This window comes from Salvelinus fontinalis, chromosome 29, assembly GCF_029448725.1.
Source record: "Salvelinus fontinalis isolate EN_2023a chromosome 29, ASM2944872v1, whole genome shotgun sequence".
Lineage (NCBI taxonomy): Eukaryota > Metazoa > Chordata > Actinopteri > Salmoniformes > Salmonidae > Salvelinus > Salvelinus fontinalis.
In genome coordinates, this window is record NC_074693.1 from 41,406,680 (window position 1) to 41,419,857 (window position 13,178).

At 38.5% G+C, this 13,178-nt stretch overlaps 8 non-coding genes across 8 annotated transcripts; all 8 read left to right on the plus strand.

The window, feature by feature from the left end:
• The first annotated feature begins 6,244 nt into the window (after positions 1 to 6,244).
• Positions 6,245 to 6,316, plus strand: trnaw-cca (transfer RNA tryptophan (anticodon CCA)). Its single transcript has one exon. It is a non-coding gene; the product is annotated as a tRNA-Trp (tRNA).
• Positions 6,317 to 6,996: 680 nt separating this feature from the next.
• trnac-gca (transfer RNA cysteine (anticodon GCA)) lies at positions 6,997 to 7,068 on the plus strand. The gene has a single exon. It is a non-coding gene; the product is annotated as a tRNA-Cys (tRNA).
• A 674-nt stretch (positions 7,069 to 7,742) lies between these two features.
• On the plus strand, positions 7,743 to 7,814 carry trnac-gca (transfer RNA cysteine (anticodon GCA)). Its single transcript has one exon. It is a non-coding gene; the product is annotated as a tRNA-Cys (tRNA).
• A 304-nt stretch (positions 7,815 to 8,118) lies between these two features.
• trnac-gca (transfer RNA cysteine (anticodon GCA)) lies at positions 8,119 to 8,190 on the plus strand. Its single transcript has one exon. It is a non-coding gene; the product is annotated as a tRNA-Cys (tRNA).
• Positions 8,191 to 8,976: 786 nt separating this feature from the next.
• On the plus strand, positions 8,977 to 9,048 carry trnac-gca (transfer RNA cysteine (anticodon GCA)). The gene has a single exon. It is a non-coding gene; the product is annotated as a tRNA-Cys (tRNA).
• A 674-nt stretch (positions 9,049 to 9,722) lies between these two features.
• trnac-gca (transfer RNA cysteine (anticodon GCA)) lies at positions 9,723 to 9,794 on the plus strand. The gene has a single exon. It is a non-coding gene; the product is annotated as a tRNA-Cys (tRNA).
• Positions 9,795 to 10,468: 674 nt separating this feature from the next.
• trnac-gca (transfer RNA cysteine (anticodon GCA)) lies at positions 10,469 to 10,540 on the plus strand. Its single transcript has one exon. It is a non-coding gene; the product is annotated as a tRNA-Cys (tRNA).
• Positions 10,541 to 11,590: 1,050 nt separating this feature from the next.
• trnaw-cca (transfer RNA tryptophan (anticodon CCA)) lies at positions 11,591 to 11,662 on the plus strand. Its single transcript has one exon. It is a non-coding gene; the product is annotated as a tRNA-Trp (tRNA).
• Positions 11,663 to 13,178: the final 1,516 nt, after the last annotated feature.

Sequence of the window (13,178 nt, forward strand, 5' to 3'; positions counted from 1 at the left end):
ATGGAGTGCTCATTTTCAGGTGTTGTTCTTTAATCTAAAATGTCCCTCATTTGATGTTTTTTCTCTCAGTCTAACAGTACCAAACAGATTGGGTAGTCTGCTGCTCTTGAGATTCGGAGGTGTCAGGTAATTTTTTTTTCTATCCACTTGAAATCAAATACATTACTGGTGTGTTTTACAAGAGGGAGAGTTTTTGAAGAGGCAAAATAACTCTCCATCTAAAATGGCCCTTGTTAGACAGTTTTTCCCTCTTACACAGTTTCTGACAGAGGGGGTATAGCTCAGTGGTAGAGCATTTGACTGCAGATCAAGAGGTCCCATATTCAAATCCTGGTGCCCCCTTGATGTCAAGTACTATCTAATTGTATCTTTAGAGTCGGAGTGCTCATTTTCAGGAGTTGTTACTCAATCTAAAATGTCCATCATTTGATGTTTTTTCTCTCAGTCAGACAGTTCCAAACAAAGGTGGAAGTGCGATAGACTTCAGATCAAGAGGACTCAGGTTCAAATCCTTTAGTGAACTTGAAATCAAATACTTTTTAATGTGTGCTTTCAAAGAGAGAGTGTTCTTTATTAGGTTATGTAGATCTCCATCTTAAATGTCCCTTATTAGACAATTTTTGGACATTTTTCCATTAGCGTGGGTAAAGCTCAGTGGTAGAGAATTTGACTGCAGATCAAGCGGTCCCAGTTTCAAATTCTGGTGCCCCCTTAAAATCAAGTGCTTTCTAAGTGTATCTTGACGGTTAGAGTATTCTTTTTTAGATTATGTTACTCAATCTAAAATGTCCCTCATTTGATATTTTTTCTCTCAGTCTAACAGTACCAAACAGAGTGGGTAGTCTGCTGCTCTTGAGATCCAGAGGTGTCAGGTAATTTTTTTTTCTATCCACTTGAAATCAAATACATTACTGATGTGTTTTACAAGAGGGGGAGTTTTTGAAGAGGCAAAATAACTCTCCATCTAAAATGGCCCTTGTTAGACAGTTTATCCTTCTTATACAGTTTCTGACAGAGCATGTATAGCTCAGTGGTAGAGTATTTGACTGCAGATCAAGAGGTCCCAGGTTCAAATCCTGGTGCCACCTTGATGTCAAGTACTATCTAATTGTTTCTTGAGAGATGGAGTGCTCATTTTCAGGTGTTGTTCCTCAATCTAAAATGTCCCTCATTTGATGTTTTTTCTCTCAGTCTAACAGTACCAAACAGAGTGGGTAGTCTGCTGCTCTTGAGATTCGGAGGTGTCAGGTAATTTTTTTTTCTATCCACTTGAAATCAAATACATTACTGGTGTGTTTTACAAGAGGGAGAGTTTTTGAAGAGGCAAAATAACTCTCCATCTAAAATGGCCCTTGTTAGACAGTTTTTCCCTCTTACACAGTTTCTGACAGAGGGGGTATAGCTCAGTGGTAGAGCATTTGACTGCAGATCAAGAGGTCCCATATTCAAATCCTGGTGCCCCCTTGATGTCAAGTACTATCTAATTGTATCTTTAGAGTCGGAGTGCTCATTTTCAGGAGTTGTTACTCAATCTAAAATGTCCATCATTTGATGTTTTTTCTCTCAGTCAGACAGTTCCAAACAAAGGTGGAAGTGCGATAGACTTCAGATCAAGAGGACTCAGGTTCAAATCCTTTAGTGAACTTGAAATCAAATACTTTTTAATGTGTGCTTTCAAAGAGAGAGTGTTCTTTATTAGGTTATGTAGATCTCCATCTTAAATGTCCCTTATTAGACAATTTTTGGACATTTTTCCATTAGCGTGGGTAAAGCTCAGTGGTAGAGAATTTGACTGCAGATCAAGCGGTCCCAGTTTCAAATTCTGGTGCCCCCTTAAAATCAAGTGCTTTCTAAGTGTATCTTGACGGTTAGAGTATTCTTTTTTAGATTATGTTACTCAATCTAAAATGTCCCTCATTTGATATTTTTTCTCTCAGTCTAACAGTACCAAACAGAGTGGGTAGTCTGCTGCTCTTGAGATCCAGAGGTGTCAGGTAATTTTTTTTTCTATCCACTTGAAATCAAATACATTACTGGTGTGTTTTACAAGAGGGAGAGTTTTTGAAGAGGCAAAATAACTCTCCATCTAAAATGGCCCTTGTTAGACAGTTTTTCCCTCTTACACAGTTTCTGACAGAGGGGGTATAGCTCAGTGGTAGAGCATTTGACTGCAGATCAAGAGGTCCCATATTCAAATCCTGGTGCCCCCTTGATGTCAAGTACTATCTAATTGTATCTTTAGAGTCGGAGTGCTCATTTTCAGGAGTTGTTACTCAATCTAAAATGTCCATCATTTGATGTTTTTTCTCTCAGTCAGACAGTTCCAAACAAAGGTGGAAGTGCGATAGACTTCAGATCAAGAGGACTCAGGTTCAAATCCTTTAGTGAACTTGAAATCAAATACTTTTTAATGTGTGCTTTCAAAGAGAGAGTGTTCTTTATTAGGTTATGTAGATCTCCATCTTAAATGTCCCTTATTAGACAATTTTTGGACATTTTTCCATTAGCGTGGGTAAAGCTCAGTGGTAGAGAATTTGACTGCAGATCAAGCGGTCCCAGTTTCAAATTCTGGTGCCCCCTTAAAATCAAGTGCTTTCTAAGTGTATCTTGACGGTTAGAGTATTCTTTTTTAGATTATGTTACTCAATCTAAAATGTCCCTCATTTGATATTTTTTCTCTCAGTCTAACAGTACCAAACAGAGTGGGTAGTCTGCTGCTCTTGAGATCCAGAGGTGTCAGGTAATTTTTTTTTCTATCCACTTGAAATCAAATACATTACTGATGTGTTTTACAAGAGGGGGAGTTTTTGAAGAGGCAAAATAACTCTCCATCTAAAATGGCCCTTGTTAGACAGTTTTTCCCTCTTACACAGTTTCTGACAGAGGGGGTATAGCTCAGTGGTAGAGCATTTGACTGCAGATCAAGAGGTCCCATATTCAAATCCTGGTGCCCCCTTGATGTCAAGTACTATCTAATTGTATCTTTAGAGTCGGAGTGCTCATTTTCAGGAGTTGTTACTCAATCTAAAATGTCCATCATTTGATGTTTTTTCTCTCAGTCAGACAGTTCCAAACAAAGGTGGAAGTGCGATAGACTTCAGATCAAGAGGACTCAGGTTCAAATCCTTTAGTGAACTTGAAATCAAATACTTTTTAATGTGTGCTTTCAAAGAGAGAGTGTTCTTTATTAGGTTATGTAGATCTCCATCTTAAATGTCCCTTATTAGACAATTTTTGGACATTTTTCCATTAGCGTGGGTAAAGCTCAGTGGTAGAGAATTTGACTGCAGATCAAGCGGTCCCAGTTTCAAATTCTGGTGCCCCCTTAAAATCAAGTGCTTTCTAAGTGTATCTTGACGGTTAGAGTATTCTTTTTTAGATTATGTTACTCAATCTAAAATGTCCCTCATTTGATATTTTTTCTCTCAGTCTAACAGTACCAAACAGAGTGGGTAGTCTGCTGCTCTTGAGATCCAGAGGTGTCAGGTAATTTTTTTTTCTATCCACTTGAAATCAAATACATTACTGATGTGTTTTACAAGAGGGGGAGTTTTTGAAGAGGCAAAATAACTCTCCATCTAAAATGGCCCTTGTTAGACAGTTTATCCTTCTTATACAGTTTCTGACAGAGCATGTATAGCTCAGTGGTAGAGTATTTGACTGCAGATCAAGAGCTCCCATGTTCAAATCCTGGTGCCACCTTGATGTCAAGTAATATCTAATTGTATCTTTAGAGTCGGAGTGCTCATTTTCAGGTGTTGTTCCTCAATCTAAAATGTCCCTCATTTGATGTTTTTTCTCTCAGTCTAACAGTACCAAACAGAGTGGGTAGTCTGCTGCTCTTGAGATTCGGAGGTGTCAGGTAATTTTTTTTTCTATCCACTTGAAATCAAATACATTACTGGTGTGTTTTACAAGAGGGAGAGTTTTTGAAGAGGCAAAATAACTCTCCATCTAAAATGGCCCTTGTTAGACAGTTTTTCCCTCTTACACAGTTTCTGACAGAGGGGGTATAGCTCAGTGGTAGAGCATTTGACTGCAGATCAAGAGGTCCCATATTCAAATCCTGGTGCCCCCTTGATGTCAAGTACTATCTAATTGTATCTTTAGAGTCGGAGTGCTCATTTTCAGGAGTTGTTACTCAATCTAAAATGTCCATCATTTGATGTTTTTTCTCTCAGTCAGACAGTTCCAAACAAAGGTGGAAGTGCGATAGACTTCAGATCAAGAGGACTCAGGTTCAAATCCTTTAGTGAACTTGAAATCAAATACTTTTTAATGTGTGCTTTCAAAGAGAGAGTGTTCTTTATTAGGTTATGTAGATCTCCATCTTAAATGTCCCATATTAGACAATTTTTGGACATTTTTCCATTAGCGTGGGTAAAGCTCAGTGGTAGAGAATTTGACTGCAGATCAAGCGGTCCCAGTTTCAAATTCTGGTGCCCCCTTAAAATCAAGTGCTTTCTAAGTGTATCTTGACGGTTAGAGTATTCTTTTTTAGATTATGTTACTCAATCTAAAATGTCCCTCATTTGATATTTTTTCTCTCAGTCTAACAGTACCAAACAGAGTGGGTAGTCTGCTGCTCTTGAGATCCAGAGGTGTCAGGTAATTTTTTTTTCTATCCACTTGAAATCAAATACATTACTGGTGTGTTTTACAAGAGGGAGAGTTTTTGAAGAGGCAAAATAACTCTCCATCTAAAATGGCCCTTGTTAGACAGTTTTTCCCTCTTACACAGTTTCTGACAGAGGGGGTATAGCTCAGTGGTAGAGCATTTGACTGCAGATCAAGAGGTCCCATATTCAAATCCTGGTGCCCCCTTGATGTCAAGTACTATCTAATTGTATCTTTAGAGTCGGAGTGCTCATTTTCAGGAGTTGTTACTCAATCTAAAATGTCCATCATTTGATGTTTTTTCTCTCAGTCAGACAGTTCCAAACAAAGGTGGAAGTGCGATAGACTTCAGATCAAGAGGACTCAGGTTCAAATCCTTTAGTGAACTTGAAATCAAATACTTTTTAATGTGTGCTTTCAAAGAGAGAGTGTTCTTTATTAGGTTATGTAGATCTCCATCTTAAATGTCCCTTATTAGACAATTTTTGGACATTTTTCCATTAGCGTGGGTAAAGCTCAGTGGTAGAGAATTTGACTGCAGATCAAGCGGTCCCAGTTTCAAATTCTGGTGCCCCCTTAAAATCAAGTGCTTTCTAAGTGTATCTTGACGGTTAGAGTATTCTTTTTTAGATTATGTTACTCAATCTAAAATGTCCCTCATTTGATATTTTTTCTCTCAGTCTAACAGTACCAAACAGAGTGGGTAGTCTGCTGCTCTTGAGATCCAGAGGTGTCAGGTAATTTTTTTTTCTATCCACTTGAAATCAAATACATTACTGGTGTGTTTTACAAGAGGGAGAGTTTTTGAAGAGGCAAAATAACTCTCCATCTAAAATGGCCCTTGTTAGACAGTTTTTCCCTCTTACACAGTTTCTGACAGAGGGGGTATAGCTCAGTGGTAGAGCATTTGACTGCAGATCAAGAGGTCCCATATTCAAATCCTGGTGCCCCCTTGATGTCAAGTACTATCTAATTGTATCTTTAGAGTCGGAGTGCTCATTTTCAGGAGTTGTTACTCAATCTAAAATGTCCATCATTTGATGTTTTTTCTCTCAGTCAGACAGTTCCAAACAAAGGTGGAAGTGCGATAGACTTCAGATCAAGAGGACTCAGGTTCAAATCCTTTAGTGAACTTGAAATCAAATACTTTTTAATGTGTGCTTTCAAAGAGAGAGTGTTCTTTATTAGGTTATGTAGATCTCCATCTTAAATGTCCCTTATTAGACAATTTTTGGACATTTTTCCATTAGCGTGGGTAAAGCTCAGTGGTAGAGAATTTGACTGCAGATCAAGCGGTCCCAGTTTCAAATTCTGGTGCCCCCTTAAAATCAAGTGCTTTCTAAGTGTATCTTGACGGTTAGAGTATTCTTTTTTAGATTATGTTACTCAATCTAAAATGTCCCTCATTTGATATTTTTTCTCTCAGTCTAACAGTACCAAACAGAGTGGGTAGTCTGCTGCTCTTGAGATCCAGAGGTGTCAGGTAATTTTTTTTTCTATCCACTTGAAATCAAATACATTACTGATGTGTTTTCCAAGAGGGAGAGTTTTTGAAGAGGCAAAATAACTCTCCATCTAAAATGGCCCTTGTTAGACGGTTTATCCCTCTTATACAGTTTCTGACAGAGTGGGTATAGCTCAGTGGTAGAGCATTTGACTCCAGATCAAGAGGTCCCAGGTTCAAATCCTGGTGCCCCCTTGATGTCAAGTACTATCTAATTGTATCTTGAGAGATGGAGTGCTCATTTTCAGGTGTTGTTCTTTAATCTAAAATGTCCCTCATTTGATGTTTTTTCTCTCAGTCTAACAGTACCAAACAGAGTGGGTAGTCTGCTGCTCTTGAGATTCGGAGGTGTCAGGTAATTTTTTTTTCTATCCACTTGAAATCAAATACATTACTGGTGTGTTTTACAAGAGGGAGAGTTTTTGAAGAGGCAAAATAACTCTCCATCTAAAATGGCCCTTGTTAGACAGTTTATCCTTCTTATACAGTTTCTGACAGAGGATGTATAGCTCAGTGGTAGAGTATTTGACTGCAGATCAAGAGGTCCCAGGTTCAAATCCTGGTGCCACCTTGATGTCAAGTACTATCTAATTGTATCTTTAGAGTCGGAGTGCTCATTTTCAGGTGTTGTTCCTCAATCTAAAATGTCCCTCATTTGATGTTTTTTCTCTCAGTCTAACAGTACCAAACAGAGTGGGTAGTCTGCTGCTCTTGAGATTCGGAGGTGTCAGGTAATTTTTTTTTCTATCCACTTGAAATCAAATACATTACTGGTGTGTTTTACAAGAGGGAGAGTTTTTGAAGAGGCAAAATAACTCTCCATCTAAAATGGCCCTTGTTAGACAGTTTTTCCCTCTTACACAGTTTCTGACAGAGGGGGTATAGCTCAGTGGTAGAGCATTTGACTGCAGATCAAGAGGTCCCAGGTTCAAATCCTGGTGCCCCCTTGATGTCAAGTACTATCTAATTGTATCTTTAGAGTCGGAGTGCTCATTTTCAGGAGTTGTTACTCAATCTAAAATGTCCATCATTTGATGTTTTTTCTCTCAGTCAGACAGTTCCAAACAAAGGTGGAAGTGCGATAGACTTCAGATCAAGAGGACTCAGGTTCAAATCCTTTAGTGAACTTGAAATCAAATACTTTTTAATGTGTGCTTTCAAAGAGAGAGTGTTCTTTATTAGGTTATGTAGATCTCCATCTTAAATGTCCCTTATTAGACAATTTTTGGACATTTTTCCATTAGCGTGGGAAAAGCTTAGTGGTAGAGAATTTGACTGCAGATCAAGCGGTCCCAGTTTCAAATTCTGGTGCCCCCTTAAAATCAAGTGCTTTCTAAGTGTATCTTGACGGTTAGAGTATTCTTTTTTAGATTATGTTACTCAATCTAAAATGTCCCTCATTTGATATTTTTTCTCTCAGTCTAACAGTACCAAACAGAGTGGGTAGTCTGCTGCTCTTGAGATCCAGAGGTGTCAGGTAATTTTTTTTTCTATCCACTTGAAATCAAATACATTACTGATGTGTTTTACAAGAGGGAGAGTTTTTGAAGAGGCAAAATAACTCTCCATCTAAAATGGCCCTTGTTAGACAGTTTATCCTTCTTATACAGTTTCTGACAGAGGATGTATAGCTCAGTGGTAGAGCATTTGACTGCAGATCAAGAGGTCCCAGGTTCAAATCCTGGTGCCACCTTGATGTCAAGTACTATCTAATTGTATCTTTAGAGTCGGAGTGCTCATTTTCAGGTGTTGTTCCTCAATCTAAAATGTCCCTCATTTGATATTTTTTCTCTCAGTCTAACAGTACCAAACAGAGTGGGTAGTCTGCTGCTCTTGAGATTCGGAGGTGTCAGGTAATTTTTTTTTCTATCCACTTGAAATCAAATACATTACTGGTGTGTTTTACAAGAGGGAGAGTTTTTGAAGAGGCAAAATAACTCTCCATCTAAAATGGCCCTTGTTAGACAGTTTTTCCCTCTTACACAGTTTCTGACAGAGGGGGTATAGCTCAGTGGTAGAGCATTTGACTGCAGATCAAGAGGTCCCAGGTTCAAATCCTGGTGCCCCCTTGATGTCAAGTACTATCTAATTGTATCTTTAGAGTCGGAGTGCTCATTTTCAGGAGTTGTTACTCAATCTAAAATGTCCATCATTTGATGTTTTTTCTCTCAGTCAGACAGTTCCAAACAAAGGTGGAAGTGCGATAGACTTCAGATCAAGAGGACTCAGGTTCAAATCCTTTAGTGAACTTGAAATCAAATACTTTTTAATGTGTGCTTTCAAAGAGAGAGTGTTCTTTATTAGGTTATGTAGATCTCCATCTTAAATGTCCCTTATTAGACAATTTTTGGACATTTTTCCATTAGCGTGGGAAAAGCTTAGTGGTAGAGAATTTGACTGCAGATCAAGCGGTCCCAGTTTCAAATTCTGGTGCCCCCTTAAAATCAAGTGCTTTCTAAGTGTATCTTGACGGTTAGAGTATTCTTTTTTAGATTATGTTACTCAATCTAAAATGTCCCTCATTTGATATTTTTTCTCTCAGTCTAACAGTACCAAACAGAGTGGGTAGTCTGCTGCTCTTGAGATTCGGAGGTGTCAGGTAATTTTTTTTTCTATCCACTTGAAATCAAATACATTACTGGTGTGTTTTACAAGAGGGAGAGTTTTTGAAGAGGCAAAATAACTCTCCATCTAAAATGGCCCTTGTTAGACAGTTTTTCCCTCTTACACAGTTTCTGACAGAGGGGGTATAGCTCAGTGGTAGAGCATTTGACTGCAGATCAAGAGGTCCCAGGTTCAAATCCTAAAATGACCCTTGTTAGACAGTTTTTCCCTCTTACACAGTTTCTGACAGAGGGGGTATAGCTCAGTGGTAGAGCATTTGACTGCAGATCAAGAGGTCCCAGGTTCAAATCCTGGTGCCCCCTTGATGTCAAGTACTATCTAATTGTATCTTTAGAGTCGGAGTGCTCATTTTCAGGAGTTGTTACTCAATCTAAAATGTCCATCATTTGATGTTTTTTCTCTCAGTCAGACAGTTCCAAACAAAGGTGGAAGTGCGATAGACTTCAGATCAAGAGGACTCAGGTTCAAATCCTTTAGTGAACTTGAAATCAAATACTTTTTAATGTGTGCTTTCAAAGAGAGAGTGTTCTTTATTAGGTTATGTAGATCTCCATCTTAAATGTCCCTTATTAGACAATTTTTGGACATTTTTCCATTAGCGTGGGAAAAGCTTAGTGGTAGAGAATTTGACTGCAGATCAAGCGGTCCCAGTTTCAAATTCTGGTGCCCCCTTAAAATCAAGTGCTTTCTAAGTGTATCTTGACGGTTAGAGTATTCTTTTTTAGATTATGTTACTCAATCTAAAATGTCCCTCATTTGATATTTTTTCTCTCAGTCTAACAGTACCAAACAGAGTGGGTAGTCTGCTGCTCTTGAGATTCGGAGGTGTCAGGTAATTTTTTTTTCTATCCACTTGAAATCAAATACATTACTGGTGTGTTTTACAAGAGGGAGAGTTTTTGAAGAGGCAAAATAACTCTCCATCTAAAATGGCCCTTGTTAGACAGTTTTTCCCTCTTACACAGTTTCTGACAGAGGGGGTATAGCTCAGTGGTAGAGCATTTGACTGCAGATCAAGAGGTCCCAGGTTCAAATCCTGGTGCCCCCTTGATGTCAAGTACTATCTAATTGTATCTTTAGAGTCGGAGTGCTCATTTTCAGGAGTTGTTACTCAATCTAAAATGTCCATCATTTGATGTTTTTTCTCTCAGTCAGACAGTTCCAAACAAAGGTGGAAGTGCGATAGACTTCAGATCAAGAGGACTCAGGTTCAAATCCTTTAGTGAACTTGAAATCAAATACTTTTTAATGTGTGCTTTCAAAGAGAGAGTGTTCTTTATTAGGTTATGTAGATCTCCATCTTAAATGTCCCTTATTAGACAATTTTTGGACATTTTTCCATTAGCGTGGGAAAAGCTTAGTGGTAGAGAATTTGACTGCAGATCAAGCGGTCCCAGTTTCAAATTCTGGTGCCCCCTTAAAATCAAGTGCTTTCTAAGTGTATCTTGACGGTTAGAGTATTCTTTTTTAGATTATGTTACTCAATCTAAAATGTCCCTCATTTGATATTTTTTCTCTCAGTCTAACAGTACCAAACAGAGTGGGTAGTCTGCTGCTCTTGAGATCCAGAGGTGTCAGGTAATTTTTTTTTCTATCCACTTGAAATCAAATACATTACTGATGTGTTTTACAAGAGGGAGAGTTTTTGAAGAGGCAAAATAACTCTCCATCTAAAATGGCCCTTGTTAGACAGTTTATCCTTCTTATACAGTTTCTGACAGAGGATGTATAGCTCAGTGGTAGAGCATTTGACTGCAGATCAAGAGGTCCCAGGTTCAAATCCTGGTGCCACCTTGATGTCAAGTACTATCTAATTGTATCTTTAGAGTCGGAGTGCTCATTTTCAGGTGTTGTTCCTCAATCTAAAATGTCCCTCATTTGATGTTTTTTCTCTCAGTCTAACAGTACCAAACAGAGTGGGTAGTCTGCTGCTCTTGAGATTCGGAGGTGTCAGGTAATTTTATTTTCTATCCACTTGAAATCAAATACATTACTGGTGTGTTTTACAAGAGGGAGAGTTTTTGAAGAGGCAAAATAACTCTCCATCTAAAATGGCCCTTGTTAGACAGTTTTTCCCTCTTACACAGTTTCTGACAGAGGGGGTATAGCTCAGTGGTAGAGCATTTGACTGCAGATCAAGAGGTCCCATATTCAAATCCTGGTGCCCCCTTGATGTCAAGTACTATCTAATTGTATCTTTAGAGTCGGAGTGCTCATTTTCAGGAGTTGTTACTCAATCTAAAATGTCCATCATTTGATGTTTTTTCTCTCAGTCAGACAGTTCCAAACAAAGGTGGAAGTGCGATAGACTTCAGATCAAGAGGACTCAGGTTCAAATCCTTTAGTGAACTTGAAATCAAATACTTTTTAATGTGTGCTTTCAAAGAGAGAGTGTTCTTTATTAGGTTATGTAGATCTCCATCTTAAATGTCCCTTATTAGACAATTTTTGGACATTTTTCCATTAGCGTGGGTAAAGCTCAGTGGTAGAGAATTTGACTGCAGATCAAGCGGTCCCAGTTTCAAATTCTGGTGCCCCCTTAAAATCAAGTGCTTTCTAAGTGTATCTTGACGGTTAGAGTATTCTTTTTTAGATTATGTTACTCAATCTAAAATGTCCCTCATTTGATATTTTTTCTCTCAGTCTAACAGTACCAAACAGAGTGGGTAGTCTGCTGCTCTTGAGATCCAGAGGTGTCAGGTAATTTTTTTTTCTATCCACTTGAAATCAAATACATTACTGGTGTGTTTTCCAAGAGGGAGAGTTTTTGAAGAGGCAAAATAACTCTCCATCTAAAATGGCCCTTGTTAGACGGTTTATCCCTCTTATACAGTTTCTGACAGAGTGGGTATAGCTCAGTGGTAGAGCATTTGACTCCAGATCAAGAGGTCCCAGGTTCAAATCCTGGTGCCCCCTTGATGTCAAGTACTATCTAATTGTTTCTTGAGAGATGGAGTGCTCATTTTCAGGTGTTGTTCTTTAATCTAAAATGTCCCTCATTTGATGTTTTTTCTCTCAGTCTAACAGTACCAAACAGATTGGGTAGTCTGCTGCTCTTGAGATTCGGAGGTGTCAGGTAATTTTTTTTTCTATCCACTTGAAATCAAATACATTACTGGTGTGTTTTACAAGAGGGAGAGTTTTTGAAGAGGCAAAATAACTCTCCATCTAAAATGGCCCTTGTTAGACAGTTTTTCCCTCTTACACAGTTTCTGACAGAGGGGGTATAGCTCAGTGGTAGAGCATTTGACTGCAGATCAAGAGGTCCCATATTCAAATCCTGGTGCCCCCTTGATGTCAAGTACTATCTAATTGTATCTTTAGAGTCGGAGTGCTCATTTTCAGGAGTTGTTACTCAATCTAAAATGTCCATCATTTGATGTTTTTTCTCTCAGTCAGACAGTTCCAAACAAAGGTGGAAGTGCGATAGACTTCAGATCAAGAGGACTCAGGTTCAAATCCTTTAGTGAACTTGAAATCAAATACTTTTTAATGTGTGCTTTCAAAGAGAGAGTGTTCTTTATTAGGTTATGTAGATCTCCATCTTAAATGTCCCTTATTAGACAATTTTTGGACATTTTTCCATTAGCGTGGGTAAAGCTCAGTGGTAGAGAATTTGACTGCAGATCAAGCGGTCCCAGTTTCAAATTCTGGTGCCCCCTTAAAATCAAGTGCTTTCTAAGTGTATCTTGACGGTTAGAGTATTCTTTTTTAGATTATGTTACTCAATCTAAAATGTCCCTCATTTGATATTTTTTCTCTCAGTCTAACAGTACCAAACAGAGTGGGTAGTCTGCTGCTCTTGAGATCCAGAGGTGTCAGGTAATTTTTTTTTCTATCCACTTGAAATCAAATACATTACTGATGTGTTTTACAAGAGGGGGAGTTTTTGAAGAGGCAAAATAACTCTCCATCTAAAATGGCCCTTGTTAGACAGTTTATCCTTCTTATACAGTTTCTGACAGAGCATGTATAGCTCAGTGGTAGAGTATTTGACTGCAGATCAAGAGCTCCCATGTTCAAATCCTGGTGCCACCTTGATGTCAAGTACTATCTAATTGTATCTTTAGAGTCGGAGTGCTCTTTTTCAGGTGTTGTTCCTCAATCTAAAATGTCCCTCATTTGATGTTTTTTCTCTCAGTCTAACAGTACCAAACAGAGTGGGTAGTCTGCTGCTCTTGAGATTCGGAGGTGTCAGGTAATTTTTTTTTCTATCCACTTGAAATCAAATACATTACTGGTGTGTTTTACAAGAGGGAGAGTTTTTGAAGAGGCAAAATAACTCTCCATCTAAAATGGCCCTTGTTAGACAGTTTTTCCCTCTTACACAGTTTCTGACAGAGGGGGTATAGCTCAGTGGTAGAGCATTTGACTGCAGATCAAGAGGTCCCATATTCAAATCCTGGTGCCCCCTTGATGTCAAGTACTATCT